At 36.6% G+C, this 16,082-nt stretch overlaps 1 long non-coding RNA gene across 1 annotated transcript; it reads right to left on the bottom strand.

Annotated features, from left to right (window-relative positions):
* Nucleotides 1–1,183: 1,183 nt before the first annotated feature.
* LOC124897602 lies at nucleotides 1,184–1,986 on the bottom strand. Its single transcript, XR_007054366.1, has 2 exons — nucleotides 1,635–1,986; nucleotides 1,184–1,535 (listed from the first exon to the last, which is right to left on the bottom strand). It is a non-coding gene; the product is annotated as an uncharacterized LOC124897602 (long non-coding RNA).
* Between the last annotated feature and the right edge of the window lie 14,096 nt (nucleotides 1,987–16,082).

The raw sequence follows: 16,082 nt of genomic DNA, 5'->3' as shown, positions 1-16,082 counted from the left end.
TCTCCTACAAAGGACTAAGTGGGTCCTGCTAGGTCTCAATATGATGCAGATAAGCATGATCTAAAGATTGACCTACGTTGGGGTCCATTAACAAGGTTGTTCGGGGGAGCGTATGCTCGATAGTGGCTGCGAGAGCTTTCCACCCACTCCATAACACCGACGGCTCCCCCTCCTAAAATAAGGGTGACTCAACTAGAGGTCGTATACAACACATGTACTACGGACTTATTGTAGAAAGAATGACTCGGGTTATGCACATGATGCCAGATATAAAACGGTAACACATAAAGAAAAACTATAAACATATAGGAAGTAGGCACTCAACAATGATAAAACAAATACGAACAATAACAAAAACAATGTCTATACACCTATAATGTCAAACAAAGCCGATACAACTTCAAAAATTAGCTTGAATTCTGAAAAATCCCCAGCAGAGTCGCCAGAATTGTCACACCCCATTTTTCAACTCTAAAAAAAAGATTATATTGGTTTTAAAGATTGGAAAGGATTTTTATTATTAAAGTGACAAAATGAAGATTTCTTTCGAAAAGGACCTTTTATTTTCAAAACTCAGAGTCACCACTTGACATAATCGGATGTGTCAAGTCACCTTCGAAAATCCCTTTTCAAAACTACTTTTTGACTCTTTTAAACAGATTTGCGAACAGAGATTCCAGCTAAGGAGTTCTGTTGACCGAGGGGAAGGTGTTAGGTGCCCCTCGATCCTGTGGTTCAACCACGGTCGCTTGGTGGAGCGTATTGGCTAATTTGACATTACGAATGTATAAACCACAAAAAATCACACAAGAAAAACAATCAATCAACAAACAAAACAAAACAATCCAAAATTTAATGTTCAGTCCAATTATACAGTCCAAAATAAAAAATACAGAAATGTAAACCTACACTAACCTAAACTAGGCTCTACCCGATGCCTCAAGCCTTGATCACGAATATCCTTTGCATACAAAATCCTTTGGGGCATTCTTCGATGAGTAAATACAAATGGCTTTGGGGCATTCCTTGGCTAAATAAATACACTTTCAAATATGGTAAACAAAACATTCAACAAGTATTCCAATTTCCAAACATTCCAATAAACCACCAATTCTAAGTTTGCCTGCCTGGGGCCTACTGCTTGCCTACCGGCTCAACGACGTATTATGTTCAACATCAACAATGAATCAAAATACCCTAATATCCATTTTTATCAATTTTTGATTCTCGCCCCCAAATTCTACTCAAGGTTCCAACGTGATAATTCACAATTGCTACTTTCAACAATCCATAACCAATAACAATAAAATCAAACAATGAATCAAAATCACCAAAAAACACTCATGTCATATCATGCTTCACACAAATCAAACACGTAAATAAAATAAAAGTGAGAAGAGACAGAATCGGACCTCCAATTACACTTTCAAAATCAAGGTATTATTCTAATTAAAATCGGAGAATTTGCATCTGATGACCTCGACTCAAACCTCAACCACGAACCGAGCTTGATATAAACAAGTAGGCTTCAAAACCTGATATTAAAACGAAATGTGAGTATAGCAAACCCAAAACAGATTTCGGCAATTTTCAGTAGTTTCGGGACGATACTGGGTTGGATCTATTCAACGTACCGGAGCTAATTTCGGCTAATAATTTTTCTGGAAACCTTAAACCCTACCGGAAAAGCTTGAAGCTCGACCGAAATCTAGTGTTCGTCTCATCAGATTCTTCTCCCTATCCCGATCGGTATGTGTGCGTGCGTTAATCTGTGTATGTGTGTGTTAGTATCTTCAGTGAATTGAGAGAGTGAAGCCTATCTAAGAAATGAAAAACGGGAGCTCTTTTGTGTGACCATTTCTGTGTTTTGTTAGTGGAGTCTCGCAAGTGAGTGACGATGGAGATAATTGTATGCCTCCCTGATTAGAGAAATGGGGATCTTTTTTATGTGAGTTGTGTGCTCAATTCTGTTAAGGGGAATATGCCGTGGGGTCCTTGTATTTGTTATGTGGAGTGTATTTTGTTATGGTTTGTTAACAAAAAGAAGAAAATGTGAAGGGGTACGTGGCGTAGGGTAGTGAGGTAGGGTAGGGGTAGGGTAGTGTGGTGGATGAGTTGGTTCGGATAAGGTATGTTAGGATGGGGAATAGATTTATTGAATTTTGTTATTGTTTGTATTTTTGTGGGGTATAATTACACGGGTGAAGGCACGCAGTAAGACGGGGGTAAAATGGTAAAAAATTCTTTTGGGAGGGACAAAATTAGGTGTCTACACATGCTATTACTTTTAACAACCGGTTTTTAGAAAATAGCTTTGCCACGTGGCGGCATATTAGAGATCCACGTCATTTTAATTTTTTTAATTTTTTTTAAAATTAATTTTTTTTCAAATTTTTTTTGATGCATTAAAAAGAATCGTCCCAATTTTTTGATCAATTAAAAATTAGTTTGATCTATGCTTTTAAAATTTGGGATTATTTGTATATTGCCCCATATCAATAGTTTTTTTTCCTTTATATTGCCCCATATCAATAGTTTTTTTTCCTTTTCTGGCTTTCACATGTGACTCTGTTCACAATACGGATCAATAATATGATCATCTCCATTTGAACTAAGTTTTACTTGATTAATTACTATTAATGAGTTAATTTTGAGATTATTTGTGTATCACCTCATATCATCCAAGTATTTATAGTTACCAAGCTCATGTTGTGAAGATTGCCGGTCTCTTCTGGAATGTTTCCTTGACTTGAATTTTCAGATATCTCCAAAGTCTCCAACCTTGAGGCATTCGAGAGTGACGTAGGAATAAAGCCTACGAGCTTGTTACCTCCCATGTTTAATACTCTAAGGTTTGGAAGATTTTCAATCACTTCCGGGATTTGACCCTCTATGGTATTGAATTTCAGATTCAAAGTCTCAAGTTTGGAAATATTAGAAAATGAAGAAGGGATGGAGCCAGTGAAACTATTATTTCCAAAATTTAGAACTTGAAGTTGGTGTAAACATTGAAACTAAGAGGGAACTCCCCACTGAAGCTGTTGAAACTTAAGAACCTTAAGTAGATGCAAGTGTGTCATTTCTTGAGGCAAATTTCCATGGAAATTGTTGCCTCCCAAGTCAAGAGGTCTCTTTCTCTTTCTGATTTTAAAATCTATAAAAATCTTTTTTGTGAGAATTTTCCATACATACTTTAAGGAAAAAAAAGAACAGCTTTCCTTTTTTTATTAATTAAGCCATCTAAAGAAACAATACAGTAACTTTAATTTGTTTTAGTGGCAGACCAAGAAAGAAGACTCAAAAAGGAGTCTTTCCACTAAGTTTTATACCAAATGTAATATGCTAATTGGAGGAGCAAGAATAAATTGAGTAGATTTTCATTATTATTATATTTGTGTAACTCAAGTAGATACAGGTGAAATTCATAATTTGAGTTAACAACTTAAACAGTACTACAATATCATAATGAATAGAGATTTAGTTTTGGCAAACCAAAATTTAACTAGTTCCAGATATGGGTTCACAGGTATTTATATCTTTTGATACAGAGTATTGATATATATATATATAGAAAAAGCTACTAAAACATCAACAACTGTTAGGTTTGAACCCCCGGCAAAGTTTTTTATTACTCATGTGCAAGCCCTGAAGATCTCTTAAGTAGCCAATTGATGTGGGGATTGATAGATCCAATTAAGTTGTTTTCGTTGAGATAATGACATGTTAAGCTGGTTAATGTAACAATTACAACGTCTATAACAAGTAGCTATTTTGTTATTTTATATTCAGCTTTAGTTTTCAGATACAACGATGCGCTATAACTTCTTATTCGAGGAAGCAAAGAAGGGAGAAAAGGGAAACTAACAATTGTTGGTTTTTTAGAAGATGGGACAGCAAAATGGGATTAAAATGACTCTCAATGGATTGAAATGACTTTCAATAATTTTTCAAGCATTGGGGGCTTTAAATTCGCAACTCCTCAGTTTACTTTCTCCTCCCACTTTTTTGCTTCTTTGGCGCTATTTTCACAAATGATAAGATGAGAAAAAATATAGGAGAGAAGAGCTGCTTAAATAGTAAAGTGGTAGGGGAAGCAAACAAAAGCACAATCAAGTGAGGGAGAGTTTGACTTGACTGATGTAATTGTGGGGGCCACATGTGATGTGGCATTGCTATTTCCCTTTCTCGATTACATAGGTGCTTAATACTATTTAGAGACAACATAAAACAAAAATACTCATCATTGATTTGTTTCTTGACCAATAGGCTACCTCGGATTCTTCCCTTTATGTATTAATGAGGTGGCAACTTATTTTATATGGATAAGGATATTTCTTATTATTCTAATCTTGGTATAGTTCCAATAGGCATATTCTTTGACTCTCCTATAGTGTATTAGTATATTTCTTCCATTATATACGGATAAGTATATTTCTTGTCATTCTAATCCTTATATAGTTCCAATAGACATATTCTGAACATCCTCCTTTAAACTTTCTTTCAACAGAACCAAAACGAGTCTTGTCCTTGCTAGTTGGAGAAAACATTGTTCTATTTTTCCTTAGCCATATACCAATAATGCATTAGTATTGGGAGGACCAATAATGCATCATAAAAGCATTACTTGTGGAGTAATAAGAAATTATTGGCACTTCACCACCTATTAATAGAAACACAATTGACAAAATAACTCTACTTTTTCTCCTTTGAGTCACACTTTCTGCAAGAGATTGATCTTCCAAATCATCAATGTCATTTCCAGTTTCTTCATCAACATCATTTTTTAGAGGAGTTTATCTCCAGAAACCGATGTAACCTAGAGTTAGACTGATAATATGACAAAGGCCCCAAAGAGCAAAGAATGCATTTTTAGACTTGTCTCTCACACCATCAACTGTACCAAAAAAGGACTGAGACTTTACTCGAACAGAAGGTGGAAGATAACGGGAGGCGTACCTGTAGATAATTTAACTAACTGTCCATTGTTGAATTTACGGGCTCGGTATGGCCGCGAAAAGGACGTGGTTTCAAATAGGAAACATAGTGAGTCAGCATAATGGGGAATCCGGCGGATGCATTGAAAGTAACAGATCCTTTCTGAAGTGTTTGGACAAAGAAAATCCATTCCGCTCTAATCAGGATATTTTATTGTACTGATCATTTGTATTACTAGCCTATCTGTATGCATACAGTTCATTTTCAAGAGGAACAGTTTGGTTTTAGTTATTCAATTTACAAGTTCCACATTTTGCAATAATAATATTAAGAGGAAATAGTGAGATTTATTGCAACCATCTATCATTTCTGAAAACAGAATCATCCACAAATCATGTGCTAAAACAAAACAAAACAATCTAATGCTACTTTCAAGATTGAAGCCACAACATCCAGCTCCGTCTGTAAGCCAGTTGATGCTACCAAGTTGACATCTACGACGTCCATTACTGCCTGTGGGAGTGAATAACTCACCCATTGCTTCATGCTAAGGTCACCCTCAAACTCTGTAACACCCCGTAAAAGTCGTGCATGGATTAACCTTTAATAGAGTGCCCTTAGACTTAAAAACTTGAAAATTTTTCTAAGTGTAATGAGGACTTAGAGTCATTTTAGCTGGCAATCTTCGGGATACAACTTTTCAACCTTCCCGACATCCGTTTTTAGATTTTCAAGTTGCTTTATGATCGGGAAAGCTCATAGTACATCTCAGATAAGTTTTGGAATTTTTCGGAATGCATAAGGCTGCGTTTGGATTTCAAAATAGTAGCAAAACGCATAGCCTATTGCCGAGTTTTCAGCATTTCAGGGTGAACTTTAAACGATCATAAATCCCTTATATAATGAACTGTGTGAGCTATAATATATCAAAAGAAATCTCTTTTGAGTCCTCTTTCAAATGCAGTTGGTTTCATCCAATTTGAGTATATGAGTAAAAAGTTATAATAGATTTACTCCAGCCTATCAAACTGTCAACTGAGGGACAAATTTGACCTTAATTGTTCCTTAGGGGTATTTTGCTCATCCTCCACCCCTATATATATCACCAACATGGGATTTAATCCCTCAAACACCATAATAGACATACTTTCCCCAAAATTGCTCAAGAACACTCCTTAGGGTTTCAAAATAAAAACCCAAATAGTTCAAGATTCGACCGTAGGTTTTCGAAGATAATTACATATTTGGATTACCAATCCGCAAGCTTCAAGAAACATCTAGTATCTTCGGAAATAGAGGTACGTGGGGCTATCCAAAAAATCACATGGGTGTAGTTTTATGAACATGCATGCTTTTAAATGGGGGTTTTCAATCAAATGCTAATATCTTGCTTTCAATATGATTTCTAAGTCATTTTCTTTATGTCATGGGAATTGTTTGCCTATATACTTCAATGGTTGAAACCATGCATATGTGATTTGAGAGTTTCCATGGAAGTTTGATAAATATGAATGATGAATTATTTTCAAATTCCCATGATAATGTTTCGATACTCCATATTGTATTGTGATCAACAAAATAGAGCATGAATTAGAAATAAATATTGTTCACCACTTGTAAATGATGAAGCACCTTGGTTTTTACCTGATTATGCATATGTGGATGTGATATTGATGACTTGTAAGTCGGGTATGACGATACCCTACAGAATACGATATGCGATTGAATAAGATAAAATTTGAATGCATTGATTTTACATGAGAAAGGTGGATGCCCGAAGAAGGCGTTTGAGACACAAGCGGCTCATTGCTGGAAGAACGTGTTGGCCGACACGGAATATCGGTACCATGCTTTGTGGTCTTGCGTTCCTGATATTATATTATCCCAAATTGGGATTATGGTTAGGAGCCATGCTTTGTGGTCTTGTGTACTACTATATTTGATTTGGGTCGAGACACCATGCTTTGTGGTCTTGTGTGTCTCTCCCTCACTTATAATCTTCTCGGCGGCAACTGAGGTTTTACAGTTGGTGTAAATTATGTAAAGTGTTCCACCTAGCTCAGTTGCATTTCATTATTGTTGAGAAAAAAACTATTGCATTACACCCATGTGTTTTCAAATGATTTTATACGAAATTACTTTATAATGGCTCTCAACTATATTTTGTAAAAATACTATGTTTTGCTTTGATATCTCTGCATGCCAGTACTTTTGTGCTGACCCCCTCCCCTCTCCAACCTCTCAGGTTCAGAGGCCCAGTCTAGGGGTCAAGAGAATCAGTAGAACTTTCTGACAGAGCTGTAGAGACAAGTGGTGAGCCTTCTATGTTTCGGAAGGTCTTATGTCCTAAAGTCCTTTTATCTTATATTCAGTTTTTGGGTCTACTGGGGGCCTTGTCCCAGTTTTTAGATAGACCTTGTTTTAGTCATGTAGTAGAGATTTCACAGGTGGTTTTAGAGATGTTGACTTAGATTGTTGGACACTATTCCCCATTTTCATTTTCGTATGATTCTTGACCATGTTTCCGTTATATTGTGTTTCTTCCGCATTACTTTGATCATATGAATTAGGTGCATAATTACCAGACAGATAGGGGTGTTTTGGGTCTCCATGGTTCGAAATGCTCGTCATGGCCAGGCCCTAGTTCGGGTCGCGACAAACTTGGTATCAAAGCACGGTTCATGGTCCCAGGGTGTCTACGAAATTGCGTCGAGTAGAGTCTTTTTTATGTGTGTGTAGCACGCCATACTTATAAGCAGGAGGCTACTAGGCATTTAGGAATGTCTCTTTCTTCATGTTCTAGTTCGTGCAATAGTGTCAGAATGTTCCTCTTTCATGCTGTAATTCATGCTGTGGTGTCACCCATATGAAAGTAAAGTTATCCCAAATTCTTTCCTTACTTTGATGTTCCTAGACATGTCCTATTATTGGACTGATTCAAGCTCAAAAGGTTGAGAATATACATGATATAGTCCTTTCCGATTGAGTCCTATAAGATTTTAAAAATTGTGCAAAGACTCGATAGGAATCTGTTAGTGCATCAATATATGTTGATTCTGATGTAAATATTGATCCTGATGGAATCTTGCATTCTAACTTACGGTATTAAGTGTATCTTGTCCATCTCAAAATCTTGTTACAGATGTGGACAATGTATAGCCGAATGTTGGAACTATATTTCTACCCGAATAGTAGTATAAGTCAAAGTGTTGTTGTCATGACCTATTGGTAGTGATATTGGACCAAGAAGTTGGTAATGTAAAGTCACAAAGTTAGAAGTCAGAGTGAGGGTGATTTTGTGTAAATGAATATTTCAGTTGAATAACCGATGTTTGAGGATGATTTACCCATTTATAGTGATAAACCAATGTGGTAGCTAGCAGCGTGTGTGGATGGTATGGTAGTCCATGGAGGAAGTGTTTTACTCAGATTTTTATTTATACAGAATAATATGTATATTCTTGGACCATTAAATATTATGTGTCAATTTTCTATCCCTTGTAATATGTAATCTTGTTATCATGATGTTTTTGAAAAAAAAAAATTTAAAGTCTAGTGAAGCCGTGTGGGGCTCTTTCGATTCACTAGCATAGTTGCCTTGTCATCTATCTCATTTTCTTGTTTAAAATACAAAACCAAAGTCTAGTGAAGCCGTGTGAGGCCTGTTTTGATTCATTAGTAACTTGTTATTCTTTCGTTGGTTTAATATATGTATGGCTGAATCTGTTTGCATGAGATAGAGTTGGTAATGAAGTGATTCGTCCTTGTGTGTTATTAGTAGAAGGTAGAGAAGGAGTTGTTGGTCAGGGTGATTTGTTGGTTTCTTGAATGTGAAAATGACTATATTAGCGAGTAAGTTATGATTATAGACTCATGCGTTTTTGAGGAATTTGAAGGCAGTCTAAATGTATGATTGAGTGAGTAAGTTTGAGGCGAGAAATCCGTATAATTAGATACGATTGTACGGGGTTATAATATAAAATTAAGGTTGACAATGTCTATTATGAACCTTTAACCCCCTTGACCCTCTGTTCATTGGTAGTTGTAAACTAGTGCTACTTGTGAGAAGGTATGTAGTAGATTTTTTAGATATTTGGGTAGAATGTCCCAATTTGATGGATAAGTGTATTTATATTATGTTGCATTCTTCATTGGTGGTAGATGATTGATACTAAACTATAGGCTTGAATTTAAATGGTGTGGTGGTAAATAGTGGCAAGAGTTTGATGATGCATGTTTTGTGGGATTATATTAGTAGGCTTGAGGTGCTGAAATAGTACATGCTAACGGAATGACGATAAGGTAAACCGTTAGGTCATGATCGATTATTTTGGTTATGAAGTTCTAGTGCACTAGTGTTTTGTGATGTTTACTTATAGTTTCCAAGTGAAAATTTTGTGTAAGGTTGGGTTGTAAGTCATACATAGCACTAGACATTAAGTTTGAATAGTTGAAGCTCATAAAGGTGGATGTGATGATTTCTTGATCAATGATGTTAGTTATATGAAAGTAATCTAATAGGCTTGAATGGTGTGTGAAATGGCTTAAGTTTAAATTGATTCGTAATGAAGTATAATGTTGTAGGGATGGTGTGTAAGTATGCCTAAGGCGATATGGAGTTGTGGCATTTCTCTAAGACTATTACATGTTGTGTGTGACTAGTGGTACCGTGGAGTTTCTAGTTGGAAAAGGACTAGTTATATGATATATGGTGTTCTAGATAGCCAAGTTAAGGAGCCTTGATTGATAGTGTTGACCCTTTTGATGTGATCTCGATTCTAATGGTAGAGAGGTATAAGTTTGGAGTAGTAATATTGGTATGCTAGGACAGAAGTGGTATGGTTCATCAAAGGCTTGGTGATATCCATGTTAAGTGTTAGAATCTAAGTTTGAGTTTTGAAGGTTGAACGGATAGAAATAAGTGTGCAAGCATTATACTATGACTATTGGTGGCTATGGAAAGATAGAGTGTATCCCAGAAGGTAGTCATTCGGGTTGAGTTCTATGATATGCATGTATTGTTATTTTTTTTCAGACCCTAGAGTGCAGTAAGTGTAGTTCAGTTAGAATCTGGTAAGGTATCTCCCAAACCCTAGATGATGACTTGAAGCCAAGGGGGAGATGATAGAACGAATGACCAAGTAAGACTCTTAGATTCCAGTAGTGATGCAGTATGATTTAGAACATCAGAAAGTGAGGGTGAATCTCAACCCATTCCTACCTCAGTATTTTTTTGTTATCCGGATGCTTACTCATGCCTTACGATGCAGTTCTGTGATAATAGTTCATGATTTCGGTATATGATAAAGAGTCACGTACTCTTCCAGTTCCAAGATAATGAGTTCTAGTTCATTCAAGTAGTCGGAATCACATTCCTTATGTTATGAACTCTAGTTGAGGTCATCCAACTCATGACACATGTACTCACTCTTTATGGTGTGCTCAGTCCCATATAAAGATCTTTTTCACGCTTGAGGGTCTTATGTTTTAACCTTTTAGTGACCCTTCCTATGCAATGATAGTGGTGATGATGTAAATGTTCTTGTTGATGGAAGATCATAGTATGCTTGTTTAGATAAGGCCATAAGTATGAAGTAAGATTTAGGGCCAAATCTTTGATACATGTGATGGTTAGTGGAAAAGTTTTTGTGTGTATGTCTTAGGGTAGCACGTGGGAGTTATATTGACAATAGTTTAGAAAATATGTGAAGTATGTTTTTATGAGTGGTTATAAATTAGGCTTGAATGACATTTTTGGATTGTAGCGGAAGGTCGCAATATGCATTAGCGACTTCATATTAAGAGTCCAGAGTAGTCTTTGAAGTGGTAAGGCATGTTATACTTAGGATGTGATCTTTAAAGGAGATATAGAAGGTGGCATCATATGGTTTAGAATAATAGCGTGGTCTTGCATGTTGTATTTTTTTTTTGTGACTTAGAGTTAGGCTTGATCACGACGAAGGGATTAAGTTATTTCCGACATTAGTAGAAAGATTTGTCAATGGTCATATGAGAATTTTAAGCTGAGTTGAATGAATATGATATTTATAGGGAATAGTATAGTTAAGGGATATTCGGGAAGTGCTCTAAGCCTGAAAGTAATAAGTGGTATTGCCAAAGGTCTGAAAATTCTATCCTAATTTAAGAGTTATATGTCTATATTCCAGACTGCAGAGTAGTGTCAATGTTGTGATTTCCTCAGTGGGATGTTTTGTGTAATCCATACCCAAGATTCATGGTTCCCTATTACTGCTAGAGCTTCCTTAGAGAGAGTGTTGAAGAGACTACTCCAGTTAAGTATGAGGGTGTAGTATAATTCAGTCTGTATGGCCAATAAGTCAGTTTAGCAGTCAGATTTGCATGACTTGTTTTCTCGTCTTTGCACTTATTCATGCTACTAGAAATCTCAGACATGCTACTAGTCTAAGATAGAGTATACCAGTAGTTACGAGTATAGCCCAGTTCATGCATCATGCATTAAATTCAGATTCCAAATGTTCAGTTATAATTCAATTCGTAGGTGCCCTGTGCATCCCCTCAGTTTTCCGAGTATCTTAGTGAATTGAGCATTCATAAAGGGACATAGGGTCCCAAGGGGGAGATACCCCATTCAGCTGCATGCATAGATTCTTATTACAAGCTCCACCGCAGTTATCATTGTGTAATCAGTCATACATTCATACGTTAGTCCAGTCAGATATGGTGCATTAGAAATGCATGTTCAATAGAAAAAGTTTAGCTTACCAATGTATTTAGTCCTGCGTTCATGAGAACAACTCAGTCACAAATCCATGCATCAGATATTCATGTTCATTATGAGAATTCAGATTATGAATAACTCCAGTCGTGTATTCCATGCATTAGATATGCGTGTCCGATATAAGAATTCAGAATATCAGATATGGTCATGTTTCAGATCAGTGTATTTTTAATAGAGGACATGTCGTGTCAGCGTTATTCCATATATTTTAGGCTTCAACAAGTTCCTACCCATCATTCGAGGACGAATGATCCCAAGGGGGAATAATGTAACACCCCGTAAAAGTCGTGCATGGATTAGCCTTTAATAGAGTGCCCTTAGACTTAAAAGCTTGAAAATTTTTCTAAATGTAATGAGGACTTAGAGTCATTTTAGCTAGCAATCTTTGGGATACAACTTTTGAACCTTCCCGACATCTGTTTTTAGATTTTCAAGTTGCGTTATGATCGGTAAAGCTCATAGTACATCTCGATAAGTTTCGGAATTTTTTGGAATGCAAAAGGCTGCGTTTGGATTTCAAAACAGTAGCAAAACGCATAGCCTATTGCCCAGTTTTCAGCATTTCAGGGTCAATTTCAAACGATCATAAGTCCCTGTATCTAATGGACTATGTGAGATATAATATATCCAAAGAAAGCTCTTTGAGTCCTCTTTCAAATGAAGTTAGTTTCATCCAATTTGAGTATATGAGTAAAAAGTTATAATAGATTTACTCCAGCCTATCAAACTGTCAACTGAGGGACAGATTTGACCTTAATTGTTCCTTAGGGTATTTTGCTCATCCTCCACCCCTATATGTACCACCAACACGGGATTTAATCCCTCAAATACCATAATTCACATACTTTTCCTAAAATTGCTCAAGAACTCTCCTTAGGGTTTCAAAATAAAAACCCAAATATTTCAAGATTCGACCGTAGGTTTTCGAAGAAAATTACATATTTGGAATTACCAATCCGCAAGCTTCAAGAAACATCTAGTATCTTCGGAAATAGAGGTACGTGGGGCTATCCAAAAAATCACATGGGTGTAGTTTTATGAACATGCATGCTTTTAAATGGGGGTTTTCAATCAAATGCTAATATCTTGCTTTCAATATGATTTCTAAGTCATTTTCTTTATGTCATGGGAATTGTTTGCCTATATACTTCAATGGTTGAAACCATACATATGTGATTTGAGATTTTTCATGGAAGTTTGATAAATATGAATGATGAATTGTTTTCAAATTCCCATGATAATGTTTCGATACTCCATATTGCATTGTGATCAATAAAAGAGAGCATGAATTTGAAATAAATATTGTTCACCACTTGTAAATGATGAAGCACCTGGTTATTACATGATTATGCATATGTGGATGTGATATTGATGACTTGCAAGTCGGTTATGATGATACCCTATGACATGTGAATGAATAAGATGAAATTTGAATGCATTGATTTTACATAAGAAAGGTGGATGCCCGAAGAAGGCCTTTGAGATACAAGGGCTCATCGCTAGAATAACGTATTTGCCGACATGGAATATTGGTACCAGGCTAAGTGATCTTGTTTACTTGACATCATGTCATTCCCATATTGGGACTATAGGTAGGAGCCCGAGCCAAGTGATCTTGGGAACTACCATTGGGCCGAGACACCATTGCTTTATAATGGCTCTCAACTATATTTTGTAAAAATATTATGTTTTGCTTTGATATCTCTGCGTACCAGTACTTTTGTGCTGACCCCCTCCCCTCTCCAACCTCCCAGGTTCAGAGCCCCAGTCTAGGGGTCAAGAGAATCAGTTGAACTTTCAGACAGAGCTGTAGAGACAAGTGGTGAGCCTTCTATGTTTTGGAAGGTCTTATGTCCTAAAGTCCTTTTATCTTATATTCAATTTTTAGGTCTACTGGGGGCCTTGTCCCAGTTTTCATATAGACCTTGTTTCAGTCATGTAGTAGAGATTTCGCAGACGGTTTTAGAGATGTTGACTTAGATTGTGGGACACTATTCCCCATTTTCATTTTCATATGATTCTTGACCATGTTTCCGTTATATTGTGTTTCTTCCGCATTACTTTGATCTTATAAATTAGGTGCATAATTACCGGACAGATGGGGGTATTTCAGGTCTCCATGGTTCTAAATGCTCGTCATGGCCAGGCCCTAGTTGGATCGTGACAAACTTGGTATCAAAGCACGGTTCATGGTCCCAAGGTGTCTGCAAAATTGCAACGAGTAGAGTCTTGTTTATGGGTGTGTAGCGCGCCACACTTATAAGCATGAAGCTACTAGGCGTTTAGGAATGTCTCTTTTTTTATGTTCTAGTTCGTGCAATAGAGTCGTAATGTTCCTCTTTCATGCTGTAATTCATGCTGTGGTGTCACCCATATGAAAGTAAAGTTATCCCAAATGCTTTCCTTATTCTGATGTTCCCAGGCATGTCCCATTATTGGGCTGATTCAAGTGCAAAAAGTTTAGAATATACATGATATAGTCCTTTCCGATTGAGTCCTATAAGATTTTAAAAATTGTGCAAAGACTCGATAGGAGTCTATTAGTGCACCAATATATGTTGATTCTGATGTAAATATTGATCCTAATGGAATCGTGCATTCCAGCTTAAGGTATTAAGTGTATCTTGTCCCTCTCAAAATCTTGTTACAGATGTGGACAATGTATAGCAAAATGTTGGAACCAATCAGATTACTCTGACTAAGGTCATCCGTTGCTTGGAGCAGTTCATAGTATGGAATTCTTTTTGTTGTTACGGTAGACAATGAATCAGCTTTTTGAGGTGCACTTTTACCTCTTCTATACCATATCCATAGGAGCACAAAGGTCGTAGGAACAAATGCAACTGCAATTACGAGCAAAATAAAAAGAACTAGCAATATTTTCCTATTTGGCCTGTGTTTTGATGAGGTGGGGCATGGAGGGACACTAAATCTTGAAGAACGACATAATTCTTCATTATGGATGAAAAACTGACTCGAGAGGTTCTTGAAAGGACCCCCCGAGGGTATTTTACCATACAATTTGTTGACAGAAACATTGAAATACTTCAAGTTTTGAAGTTTCTCGAAAGACTTAGGAATGAGTCCAGATATATTATTGTGAGAAAGGTCTAGGAATTCCAAACCTACCATGTTGCTCATTGAGTCAGGTATAGCTCCTTGTAACTTGTTGTGTCTCAAAGAAAGGTGTGCCAGATTTTGCAATCCTCCAATTTCTCTAGGAATTCCATTGGAGAATTGATTCATCGATAGATCCATCTTTGTTATAGCCTTTAGATTTCCAATTTCTGTAGGTAAAGAACCTACCATGTTGTTTGATGACAAGTAAAGAACCACTAGATCTTGAAGGTTCCCTAAGCTTGGTGGTTTATTAGAATTCAATTTGTTGGAACATAGATATATCTCCCTAAGGGAATTAATATTCCCTAAACAATTAGGAAGAGATCCTGAAAGTAGATTTTGATCCAAGTAAATATCACCCAGATGCTGCAATTTACATATATGATCACCAACAAATCCTGTAAGTTTGTTGTTACTCAAATTGAAGCGCTGAAGGTTTCTCAATTTGCCAATTGTTTTGGGAATTGATCCATCCAAGTTGTTTCCAGAAAGATGAAGGTCTAATAAGCTGAGTTTGAAGACATAAGAATGAAAGATGCAATTCAAAACATTTCAATAAGAACTGACTCAGTCTGCGAAATCTCTACTACATCTCAAATCTGTTCTGAAAACTGGGACAAGGCCCCAGTAGACCAAAACAACGGAATAACATAATCTGAAATAGCAGGCCTTCTGGAACAAAGAAGGCTCACCACTGCATGGATCACTTCTATCTGGAATACTCTACTGATTAGCCGGACCCCTAGACAGAACCTCCGAACCCAGGAGGTAGGGGGCCAATACAATTTACTGGTACGCAGAGAAAATCCAAAATAATAATTTATATTCAACATATATGAGAGAAATTTAATCATTTCATAAAAATATCATATAGCAAGAATTCTCATGGGCATTTCTGAAAGACTCTAAAAAGAAAATCATCTGAAATCTGAGACATTCTTTGTCTTACTTCAGCGATAGATGGTATACCCTAAAATTCTGAAATTCCATGGGCTATATGGAATTCGCCATGGACTCGGCGGGAAGCCTCCAACCCAAGTGTGCCACAAGGGTTGGTGTCTCTGACTCTGCTACGCCACACGTCCGTCGCCAGTATAAAAATAATATACCCGAATCGGCAAATCACTGTTTTAGGCTAAGAGTTACTTGAACTCAAGCCTTCTTCGGGTAACCACCTAACCATATTTAAGCCCATTCTTAACTCTTTAAAACATGCATTCTCTGAAAACATATTCTGAAAACATACTCTGTTATGGCATACATACTT

The sequence above is a fragment of the Capsicum annuum genome, chromosome 4, assembly GCF_002878395.1.
Source record: "Capsicum annuum cultivar UCD-10X-F1 chromosome 4, UCD10Xv1.1, whole genome shotgun sequence".
In the NCBI taxonomy this organism is placed as follows: domain Eukaryota; kingdom Viridiplantae; phylum Streptophyta; class Magnoliopsida; order Solanales; family Solanaceae; genus Capsicum; species Capsicum annuum.
This window is presented reverse-complemented; position numbering and strand designations above follow the sequence as displayed.